Source organism: Panthera uncia, chromosome F2, assembly GCF_023721935.1.
Source record: "Panthera uncia isolate 11264 chromosome F2, Puncia_PCG_1.0, whole genome shotgun sequence".
Taxonomy (NCBI): domain Eukaryota; kingdom Metazoa; phylum Chordata; class Mammalia; order Carnivora; family Felidae; genus Panthera; species Panthera uncia.
This window is the reverse complement of record NC_064812.1, coordinates 16,956,302-16,965,698: the sequence shown is the minus strand read 5'-3', so window position 1 is coordinate 16,965,698 and position 9,397 is coordinate 16,956,302. Positions and strand designations below refer to the sequence as shown.

Below are 9,397 nucleotides of genomic sequence, written 5' to 3'. Positions count from 1 at the left end.
AACAGCAACAGGTAGCATCTGTACACCATCAGGGCCACTAGAATAGGGCGATGTCTCCAAAAGGCCCTTGTGAAGGGCCAGGAGCACAGGGAACATGCTTTCTGAGTGTCCTGCACCTGTGGGCATTCTCCTTACTTTGGAGGGGGTCCTGCCTTCTACCTCCAAATAGAAGTGAAGATCTCAGCCAGCCTCCCTTGCGGCTGGGAATGGGGCATCGGCTCCACAAATCAAATTTGCCAGCAGGATCTATTGGGATAGAAGCGGTGATGTGAGGGAAGAAGCCCAGGCAGCCTCCATGTGCTGGGAGGCAGCGGCGGCTGCAAGGCCTGGTCTGTCCGGAGAAGGTGCATGAACCCCTGCTCAAATTCCTGGCGCAGCAGTGACTGTTCCCTCTAATGTTCACCGGGGGCAGTCTCTCACCAGATGGATCCTGCAGCAGCATCCTGCGTGTCACTGCCAGGGATTCAGCCTCAAGCCGGATCCCCCAACCTTCCCAAGATCCTCTAATTTACCCATCTTTTTACACAAACATTAAAGCTAAAGTATAAGGTCTTTACAAAGCGTATACAGATCAGGAGCATACAGCTCAAGAAATTTTTATAAAGTGAACCGTCACCCAGAGCAATAAGTAGGGTATTACCAGTACCGGCAGGTGCACCCCCAGGGGCCCTCTCAGAAACTGCCCCCCCCAACTCTAATCGCTCACCCGACTTCTGACAGCATAGATTCTTTGTGCCTATTCTTGAGTTTTATAGAAATGGGATCATAAAGCAGATATTATTTGCATCTGGCTTCTTCCATGCAACATTGTTTCTGAGACTCCCCAACGTTGCTTTCTGTGGCAGTGCTGTGTCTGTGTTCCTAGCTGTATAGTATTCCATCAGAGGAGCAAACCACAGTTCACCCATTCGGCTGCTGATGGACTTCAGGTTGCTTCTAGTTTAAGTTTATTAAAAATAATGCTGCAATCGGGGCGCCTGGGTGGCTCAGTCGGGTAAGTGTCCGACTTTAGCTCAGGTTATGATCTCGTGGTTTGGGGGTTCGAGCCCTGCCTCAGGCTCTGTGCTGACAGTTCAGAGCCTGGAGCCTGCTTTGGATTCTGTGTCTCCTTCTCTCTCTGCCCCTCCCTGCTCACGTGCTGTCTCTCTCTCAAAAATAAATAAACATTAAAAAAATGCTGCTATCAACGTTCTCACATGTGTCTTTTATGTGCATTGCAGTGCAAGGCAGTCATAAGAGGGGAACAGAACTGAGGCCAGCTGAGATTTTTGTAAAGAAAACAAGTTATTAAAACAAAACACACTGTCCCCAAATGGCTTTCAACTAAGTAGAATCATTTCTAACAGAGCCATTTAGGGTGATTCCCTGGGCCCACAGCATCCCCTGTAATCAGCACCACCTCGGGGGCATGTGGGTGGCTCAGTCGGCTAAGCGTCTAATTCTTGGTTTCGGTTCAGGTCATGATCTCACGGTTCATGAGTTCAAGCCCCATGTCCAGCTCTGTGCTGACAGCACACAGCCTGCTTGGGATTCTTTCTCTCCCTCTCTCTCTCTCCCTCTCTGCCCCTTCTCTGCTCGAGATCTGCACATGCACTCTCTCAAAATAAATAAATAAAATAAACACATAAACCATAAAAAAAAAATCCACCAGCTTGGTGGCATCCTGGTGCTAAATGACACTGCCACTGCTTCACTGCGCTGTGACATGGCAGGGTGACAGGGTCCCCCCTCTGAGCCTCAGTTTCCTCACCTATAACAATAACGCCAACCTCATCAGACCATTGTGAGGATCCCAGTGATGACTGAAGGACAGGGGAGGAAGGCAGGGGGACAGATAGCACTGCGGACTGGCTTTGTAGCAGATGCTTCCGCAGCATTAGCTCAGGGGGGTGTCACCATCATCCTATGAGGTGGGTCTCACCCTTCTCTTCATCAAGCTGAGGAAACTAGAGCTCTGAGGTTTATGTGAGGTCGTAAATGTGGCTCGAGGTCACAGGCCTGGTGAAGGGCAGTGTCAGCTCTGCCCAGGTCTGCCCCCCCCCCCCCCCCCCCCCCCAGTCCACATAGAAAGGGGACCGGGATTCTGCCTCTTGCTGGTGAGGGGAGTCCTTCGCCTCCTCTGAGCCCCACGTGTAACTCATGGGCAGCACGAGGACAGTAAAACCATCACAGGGCAGTTGTGAGGACAAAATGAGTTGGTGGTTGGGAAGGGGAGGGACACTAATGTGTCTGAGGAGAGCCAAATGATTTACACAGATTGAGGTAATTTCCACGACAGGCTTCCAAGGTGGGAGCCCGGTTACTTCCTTCTAGCTAGGACGTTCGGGTGTGTCATGAACTGTGACTCAGAAGTCCCAGAGGGACGCCAGCCCCCACCGGCCTCATCACCCTGGACATTCCAGTTCCTGCCCAGGGAGAAGGGCCCAGTCAGAACTGACCCCCGCAAAGTGGACAGTCTCCTGCCGCTGAGGCCAGACCCATAACTCCTTCAATTGTCTTTGTTCCTCAGACCCTGAAGCCAGGCCTGCACCCCCCAACACACACACACACACACACACACCCCACAGGCCGGGCACAGCAAGCCCCCTCCCAGCCCCCACTGCTATCAAGAAAGCCATTGTCAAATGCACACACTCAAAATGCTAAAAGACTGCGTTTTTATTTTTCAAGGGCCCATTGCTAATCACAAGAGGCCACTTAGTCTGAGTGGGGCCCAGTAATGTTGATTAATGATTATGCATTTCTCAAGAGAGTGGGGACCGCTCCACTCCTCTGTCTCCTGCCCCATTGCCCGCCCCGGGTGTGCGCATTAATCAGGGCGCCAGCGGGTGAACTAGAGCTGTGACCAGTGACCTTTGGGCAAGAGCGCCGCAAGGCCCCAGCACCGGGTCGCTCTTCGCTCTTCGTTTCCAGGTGCGTTTGCTCCACACCCTCCTCAGCAGGGCCCTACTGCCCTGTGCCCTGCCTCACCCCTGCCAGGGGAGTCTAGGGGGGTGGCTTTTCCACTTCAGTGCCCGGATCACCCCTCCCATCACACGCCACGTGGATGTGAATATTAATCAGGCCCCACACACCTCCAGATAGTTCACCTTAATGATTTTAAGGGTTTTCCTTAATTTCCTTTCTCTGTGTGACAGATACAGACATTCATGAGTGAGGGTTCCCAGCCCCTCCCCCCGCCCCACTATCTCTAAAGGAAATTCAATCTTCCTGTATTCAGCCCCGCCCCCAGCCCCGCCCACGTCCCTCCCACTCCTTTCTGTGGGTTCCCTTCTGGCCAAGCCCGGCTTGTGCCACGTTTTCGGAACACAGAATCCGGAGAATGGGCTGAGGGCGACCAAACTGGAGGCAAGGAGAGAGAAAGAAGGCGGGGAGGGGTTGAGATTCAAACATGTCACTTAGGGGAGCAGTTTTCTTGGAGTGGAGGAGTCGGGGGGACTCTCGAACACCCTCAGGTGTGAGGGACAAAGTGGAGCAAATCGGCAGGAGGGCTTTTAAGAAGCGGGGAAAGGCTGACAACCAAGGGCTGGCTTTGGAAAACCACTCGGTTCTACTGCTACTAGATGTGCGGGACTCTGAGGCCAGGCAATGCTCCCTTCTAGGAATTAGGTGCCTTACCCAAAGGATATGTGTGTCACTATGTTCCTCAGAGTACGTGCCCCGGAATATTCACAGCAGCCTCCTTGTTATATCCTGAAACTATCCCGATGCCCACCAACAGCAGAGTGGACAAGTAAATCATGGTGTATGCGGACCATGCAGTAAGCTTCAGCCATGAGGACAAAAACACTACAATTATACACAACATGAATACTCTCACAAGCGTAACGTTAAGTAAACGCAGACAGACACAAAAGAATATGTACGGTATGGTTCTATTTGTAGAATATTCTAAACCAGGAAATAACTAATTTACTATGTGGTTACGAGTCAAGACTGTGGCTCACCTGGGGTGGGGCTTGGTGACTGGGCCAGGGCAGGTGTTCAAGAAGGCTTCTGGGGGCTGGAGATGTCATATTCTGATCAGGGTGCTAGCTACCCCAGGTGTGTCAGTTTGTAAACAGTCATCCAGGTGTGTGAACTTTTCTAAATACAGAGTATACAATATTTATTTTTAACAATTTTTAATAATTTATTTTTGAGGGAGAGAGAGACGGAATGTGAGCAGGGGAGGGGCAGAGAGAGAGGGAGACACAGAATCCAAAGCAGGCTCCAGGCTCTGAGCGGTCAGCACAGAGCCCGACGCGGGGTTAGAACTCACAGATTGCCAGATCATGACCTGAGCCGAAGTCGGACACAACCGACTGAGCCACCCAGGCGCCCCAGGATTTATTAAAAAAATGAAACAAAACAAAAACCAGCAGCATTGTCCTGGATCTGTTCTTTAGACTTGTTAGTAAAGGTCTGAACGGCCGTAAAATCGCTTTGCTTGGCTGGGCTGTGTTTCTGTGAAGGCGGTACTGTGCTGAGACAATGCTTGGTATTCTTTCAACTTCGTTTGCTGTTCCACAGGGGCCTTCAGGAAGACTTGTGTTTCCGAGCTGCCCTCGTGATTCGCTGGGACCCCGTGAGTGAGTGCCGGCCAGCAGCTTGTGGGCAGAAATGATGTAGGCCGCTTGCAGCCTGGCCCCTAAAATCGGCTGCGCAGTCCTCCACTGGCTCTTTCTTGAGCGGCCACCTCCAGAGAATTCAGTGGAGGACTCTGGGGTCCTGGGAGGTTGTGGAGCCGCTGAAGCCCAAAGCACAGCACACACGGAAGTTTGAAATCCCGGCACTAATTGAAAGGACGCCGAGTCGCTGAATAACTGCGTGGAGCAGACCCCCCTCCTCGTTCTCCACTCCCCTTCCCGGCCCCCACCATCCTCCCTGCCGACCCGCATCGGCCCGTGACTTGGACAAGAAATGGAGCTCTGCTGTGATATGCAGCGGGGAATTGGTGATTGGTTGCTGGTTACAGCTATTAGTCTAACCTGACTGTCCGACTCACACATATTACACGTTTCAAAAGAAGCCATTTGGGGCCCGGGTCTCCATCTTGTAAATGGGAGTGGAGGTGAACACGCTCAGGGAGAAATACTGGTTCCTGACCCCTTGCACTTCCATAGGGAGGGAATTTCCCAGGGAGGAAAAGTACACCAGAAACTCTAATTTTTCTCTCAAAGGAAGACTTATGTGATTGGTGAGCCAAGGAAGGGACTGAGCTCCGTCCTTGTGAAGCCAACCGGGCCCCCTGGAAACCACCTTCTGGGCTCTCCCCACGGTAAGCTTGCAGCAGGAGACACCCCTGTCCTTGTTTTGCTATGCCGGTGACCAGGGCAGTCTTTCAAGTTCTGGGGTTCCTTTTTAGGACATCTTTGTAACTGCACCCCTATGACGTATCTTCCAATCCATCCATCTTTTCTCAAGAATGAAGCTGTCATTTTTACCTCTAATAACAGTGATTATCTCTCCCTTGGCTCCGAACCAAGGAAAAGGGGAGAGTGATTTACTGGTCCTCTAAAATCCAACAAAGACTAGGAAAGTAGCTGTTCTCTGTAGCAATGGCCCAAAACTGAGGCCAACTCCAAAATATCACTGTAAAAATTTTTTATTTATTAGCTGCGCGTAGGGCGGCCTTTTCCCACGTTCACGTGATCCGGGGGTTGGACTGCGGGTCTCCTTGCAGGGCAGCAGCTCCAGAGCAGAGCAGGAACTGCAGCAGCCGGAGTCATGGCAGAACAAGCATTTAGAAAGTGTCTTCCCCTCTTTGACCGAGTTTCAGTTGAAAGGAGTGCAGCCGAAACTGTAACCGAAGGAGACATTATGCTTCCGGAAAAATTGCAAGGAAAAGTTCTGCAAGCCAACAGTGGTGGCTGTGGGATCAGGCTCCAGAGGAAAAGGTGGAGAGATTCAACCAGTCAGTGAGTGTGAAAGTTGGAGATAAAGTTCTTCTCCCAGAATATGGAGACACCAAAGTAGTTCTAGACGGCAAGGATCGTTTCTTATTTAGAGATGGTGACATTCTCGGAAAGTACGTAGACTGACATAAATCATTATGGAAATGGCATGAAGGGAAGCTGCCCATTCCGGCGAAGTTGTGAAATCTTTCATCATGTAAATAATTTTCATGTCTCTCTTTTATAATAAACTAATGGTATCCAAAAAAAATTTTTTTTTATTAAGTTTATTTATTTTGAGAGAGAGGGTGGGGGAGGGGCAGAGAGACAGGGAGAGAGCAAGCAGGCTCCACACTGTCAGTTGCAGAGCCTGACGTGGGGCTCGATCTCATGAACTGTGAGATCATGACCTGAGCCTAAATCAAGAGTCGGACGCTTTACCTGACTGAGCCATCCAGGCACCTCTTGAAAAATCATTTTGAACAATAGAAGTCAGGGAAATTTCAAAGGATTTGTAAAAAAAAAAACAAAAACAAAAAAAAAAACAGGCAAAAGGGACTGAAATGAGGGGTAAGTTGGGAAAACACTAGCTGTGACCCCTCTTTTGATAAAGAATTTAGATGAGCCTCACTTCTGTCTTTTACATACTAGGATTTGAGATCTCATTCGAGCAGAGTTCCATGCCTAAAGACCATTTGCAAGTCTGATTTAGATAATCTTTTAGGTACCCTCCAGCCCAAAGGATCTCTGACTTATATAAGAAATCCCAAATTCCGTTTTTGTAATGTTTGCCAATGACAGTAGTCTGTGACAGACACAGACAGATGACAGGCTGGGATGCAGAGAGAAGTCTGAGGGTCGGCTTCTAGATGAAAGCTCTTTTGGAAGCAAAGAAGAGATGCACCCAGGTGATCTGAGCTGGTGGGACAGCGGTGCCCAACCTTTCTTTTGTCTTGGGCAGAGTCTGATGGTCTCACCCGAAGGGTTGAAAACGGATTATGAATACCGCGTGGGCCAGAGACAGCGTGGACAGTGTTCCCGCTGCGAGAGGCAGGAAGGGCACATTGCATTTAAGGACCTGAGAGAAGGTGGTTGGGAGGTGAATTCGCTTCCTACGGCTGCTGTAACGAGTCCCCACAAACTTGAGGGTGTAAAACAGTAGAATTTTATTTTCTCGCAGTTCTGGAGGCCAGAAGTCCAAAATCAAGGTGTCAGCTGGACCACACTTCCTCCAAAGGCTGGATGAGAGATTTCATTCCTTGCCTCTTCCAGCTGGCGGTGGCATCAGGTGCTCTTTGGCCCCCCTGGTCTGGGGCCCCTGCTCCAGGCTCTTCCTCCACCTCCCCATCACCTTCTCCTCTGTGTGTCTGTGTCTTCCCCTCTTCTGCCAAATATCCCCTGTGTGGCCCTTATAGGACACTTGTCATTGGATTCAGAGCCCACCCGGGTAATCCAGGACGATCTCCTCATCTCAAGATCCTTGATTACATCTGCAGAGACTCTTTCTGCAAATATGGTCATATTCATAGTTTCTGGGAACTAGTATATGGATGTATCTTTGGGGGGGGGGCACCATTCAACCCTCTGTAGGGGCGTATCACAATTTTGAGGAGTATGTAATGAACATTTGAAATAATGTTCAAAATAACTTGAAATAGTGAACATAATGAAGTCACTTTTTAATTTTTTTTTTTTTTTAGTTCATTTATTTGAGTCATGTCTACACCCCAGCGTGGGGCTCAAACTCACAACACCGAGATCAAGCGTGGCATGCTCTTCCGACTGAGCCAGCCAGGCACCCCAAAACCATCTTAATTTTTCAGCTACAGAATTGCCCTGCTTCCCTGACCCAGAGCCTCGCTTTGTGTCCGGCGAATAACTTCAGTAAGCCTCTCTAAGGTGAGTAGGCGTGATTAACTGCAAAGCTTTTATTTTGCGGAGTATGGAGTTTGGGAGCCAGAGCTAAATTGACCAAGACAGACGGGACTGGAAGAGCTATGTGGAGAAAGGATGGAGAGAAGGCAGGAAGCCAGGTGACCATGCTAGAGAATTTAGATTATGAAATGGATCCATTCCTTCAACAAATATTTATCTCAACAAGGCTGTGTGTGCCAGCCTTTGCACTAGGTGCTGGGGATATGGCAGTGAACACACACAGAGTCTCTCCTCAAGAAGTGTGGGCAGTCACTTATCCCTGTGAGGTTCAATGCCAACACTTCCACCTTCTTTTCCCCAAATCTTCAGCAAAATCCACAATGCTTGCTAAATGCTCTGGAGATGAACTTGCGGGAGGAGATGGGAGGATATAGAGTCTCGTTCCTGGGTTGGAATGAGGCAAAGCCAGAGGCCCCTCCAAAAGGCCACATGTGGTTTCCATGCGCTAGTGGGCCAACTGGGGCTTTTTAGGCACATCCAGCATCTACTTCCCCCTTCTCATGAAGCAAGAGCACTTTGATTTGCTTTTAAATAACTACTTCTCCCCCTTTGCAGTCTTAATGGGACTGTGAGTCAAGTGTTTTTCCCTCAATTCCTAGTCACAAGAGGGTCACAAGGGCCAAGCTAGGCCAGTAAGACTTGGGAGATGAACCCTAAAAGGAGAAACGCAAGCATAGAATAAAAAGTGGAGCTGATTTAGCCCAGCAGCTGCAGTCAAGATTAGTTCCTGTTCCCCGAATCCCTGGTACCCCTTCCTATCCGGTGTCTCCGCGGCCCCTTGGAATCTGTGACCTACTCTGTATCCTTCCAATAAATTCTCTTTTGCTAAAGTCAACCAGAGTCCTTTCTGGGTACCTGTAATCAGAGAAGCCTAACTGATCGAAGTGATCGAGAAAAGTCCCAAGCCCTCCTACCCAGTAAGAGGTCTGGGCACCTGCAGGGGATGAGGGCATGCTGTGGTGACAGATGCATCTCACATCCTCAGAGCTGGGTTTGTGACTTTTCTCTCAGGACATTTTCGACCAAAATCTAAAGTCTCCCTTAAGCTAACAGTGATTGCCCTTAATTAACAAGGACACTCAGCGTACCAGTGCCAGCCCTTAGAAAAAGGCCAACACGGTGCCAGAGAAGAGAGAGGGATCAAATTCATCTAGGTCAGATAAAGGCTTCCGATGAAAACTTGAGCTTAATAAACATTCCCGAGTGATCCTTAAACCTTGCACCTGAATTCAGTTCTGCACTTCCTGTGGCTCTTTCTGGCCCTGGTGACAAGGCAGGGCCTTCTCCTCCATTGTGCCCATGCATTCATACAGGCCACAGGGGAATTCCTCAGGGGAGAGAAAGCTAAATTTATACCTTCAATTAATCTTCCAGTGTTCTTGCCCGCCTTCAGTCTATACGGAGTCTCCTTTTGCCCCAACCACTAGGATCACACCTATTAGCAGATAATTAGCCATTATAGATAGAAGCTGCTTAGCTGCTTTTTAAAAGTACTTCAGTTTTGAATCCAGTCTTCCCAGGATCTCAAACCTCTTCTAATACCCTCTTTCAGAGAACCAGGATTCCGCTCTATGAACAAGAAGTCC

General features: G+C 49.5%; 1 pseudogene; it reads left to right on the top strand.

The window, feature by feature from the left end:
- Positions 1 to 5,709: 5,709 nt before the first annotated feature.
- On the top strand, positions 5,710 to 7,423 carry LOC125924432 (10 kDa heat shock protein, mitochondrial-like; annotated as a pseudogene).
- Positions 7,424 to 9,397: the final 1,974 nt, after the last annotated feature.